The following is a 2,597-nucleotide window of genomic DNA, read 5'->3' on the forward strand; positions in this document are numbered from 1 at the left end:
TAGTAGCCAGAGCGCATTAGAAGGCGAGGAACCCAGTGTTTTATGCCCACACTAAGTACATTGAGGTGCATTACCACTATGTCAAGGGAAAGACTCTCTACTCCAGCAAAGATCGGCTTGGTCAATGTGCCTACACACGACAACATGACACATTTATTCACGAAAGCTCTTCCTCGTGAAAAGTTCGAGGCTTTTCGTAAAGCTTTGGGCTTAACGCCTTTTTAGGATTGATCGGCCATACCCTGTACATGTTCACATCATCACTCCAAGGGGGATTTGTAGCATTATATGGTAGTGATGTGTGTGAACACACTTCGGACCGCCGGGGTGCTTTTTCCCTTACTGGGAGGTTTTTTCCCTGTGTGTATGCACACCCTCTTATCTACTCCATTTGGGGTGTGTACTTATCTTTTGTATCTGACACACATTTGTTTATTCTAATCTAGTAAGTTTGTGTGCTCTCAAGCTTCTCTATCTTGTGTGTGTGTTATTGCAACCCTAACCCTAATTCCAACAAGATTTTTCTCCGATTTTAAAAAACTTTTTATATTTTTTAAGATTTTTAAGCTAAAATGGTTTTTATAAAATAGATAATGAGGTTGAGAAAACTATAAAAAACATTCACAGAACTCTAAACTTTGACCAGAAGAATAAAACTTCAAGCTTTAAATTTGGTGAGTGCATTCGCTAGGCAATTATCATCTTGTTTATTTGATCCCATGGATTTGAAGATACTGCCATCCTTCGCTTGGCCATCTATGCATGCTTTGATGTGCACACTTCTTGCAACTCAAAGGAGAAAATGATGTTACTACATCTATATGTGGGTATATTTGATGGAAAATTCTTTGTTTCATGTGATATTTCTTTGACAGAATGTATGGGATTTTTGGATGTACACAACAAAGGTATTAATGATGGACGTGTGCAATGGTGGTCAATGGATCAATGAACACAATGTTTGGGCACATTTTACACCCAACTTTTCTCAGGTTTCAACATGTCGTGGCTAGCTTCTGCATCGTCGAGCCCTTTATATCGGGCGCATTAAAAGCTACATGGAGATAGTGCTAAGGCTGGCTTAGCCCGTTTTACGTCATAACTCATAAGCATGACCCCTTCAATCAACTGGGAGAGCAAGACATAAGGCTCGTAGTACGACGAGCTAGCATTTGTTGTATAACTAATTACACGTTCATTGTAAAAGTTAAGAGAGACAGAAATATACACACACATCTCACCGACACGACCTGACGTGACATTGAGAAATAGTCAATGTGTCAAAAGTGTTAGATTTGAAAAAACGGGACTCTTTCTGTTGTGCATTCTGCCTCTAGCGCAAGTTTGCATTGTGTGTCTGAGAGAAGAATAAAAGAAAACACCAATCAATAATGCATTGTGTTATTCACGGGGGACGGGGATACAGAACTCACTCTCGTGCTTGCTCTACAAACAAGGATAAAAACGTCAAGCTCTTCTAGACTCCAGCTCAGTAAGTAAATAAGCAGTAGTTCATTCGTTTGGGAAGCGGTTATTTCTGAAACCCTTGGCGGCCTCTGCGAGCTTAGCTTGCCGCCGGAGGGCAGCCTTCAAAGGCCTTCAGCCAGGCTTGGAAGCGGGGTAGCTTCTCCAAGTCCCATTCAAAGCCTGCCATAGACTCCAATGCAGGCAGATACACAACTAGGGGGGGCAACACCACATCAACAAAGCGCACTTGAGAGCCGCCAAAGTAAGGAAGCTCCGAGTCCTTTGGAAAAAGGCACCCTCCAAGGTACTCAGGTATCCCTTTACTCCAAACTCCTCCCTTAGCACTCGAATCAGCTTCAACAGAGTCTCAAGAACCTGTCCACCCACAGTAACTAAAGGTCTTAGTTCTCAATGCAAGATTAGCACAAATATATATTGTCTATCATAATTTGCCAGACCGCCTTATTAAGATGCTTACCTTTTTATCACAGAAATCTGCCCAGAAACGAGCCATAGCCTTGTGGTAGGGGTCCTTCGGCAGCAAGTCTTTGCCATCGGGGGAAGGGAAGGCCTCATTTAGGTACTCTACAATGATGAGGGATTCGGAGATGGGTTTTCCCTTGTGGAGGAGCACGGGGACCTTCTTGTGAACAGGTTTGGATTACAGGAGGAGGGGGCTCTTGTTAGGCCCAAGCTCTTGGGGAACGCTAGTGTAGGCGATGCCTTTGGCAGCAAGAGCCACTTGAGCACGCATCGCGTACGGGCTGGCCCAAGCGTCTAGTAGCTGAACATCATGATTGTCTCCAGTACTTGCCATGAAACCTTGACACCCTTCTTCTCTCTCTTCCTCTCTCCTATATAGCCTTTCTAATCAATTGGTAAATGGAGGTAGTAGTAGTAGTAGTGGTGAAGGGATCATCCAGTCCATCGCACTTTATAAGAGACGCCCATTTCTCTGACGTCATCCACTGCACCACTTCACACCGCCACACCTTATTAAAAGTCCAAGGTTGGAAGGTTCACGCACTCTTTCTCTCTCATTCACTCTCTTATTATTCAATATACATATACATATGTATATATATATATATGGTGCGCTCCTTGAACACGCTACAACAACAACTACTACT

General features: G+C 43.3%; 1 long non-coding RNA gene across 1 annotated transcript; it reads right to left on the minus strand.

Annotated features, from left to right (window-relative positions):
• Nucleotides 1-1,281: 1,281 nt before the first annotated feature.
• LOC147611564 (uncharacterized) lies at nucleotides 1,282-2,360 on the minus strand. The gene is made up of 2 exons (XR_015263808.1): nucleotides 1,946-2,360; nucleotides 1,282-1,842 (listed from the first exon to the last, which is right to left on the minus strand). It is a non-coding gene; the product is annotated as an uncharacterized LOC147611564 (long non-coding RNA).
• Nucleotides 2,361-2,597: the final 237 nt, after the last annotated feature.

Source organism: Cibotium barometz, chromosome 47 (genome assembly GCF_041138505.1).
Source record: "Cibotium barometz isolate CiBa-2024 chromosome 47, ASM4113850v1, whole genome shotgun sequence".
In the NCBI taxonomy this organism is placed as follows: Eukaryota; Viridiplantae; Streptophyta; class Polypodiopsida; order Cyatheales; family Cibotiaceae; genus Cibotium; species Cibotium barometz.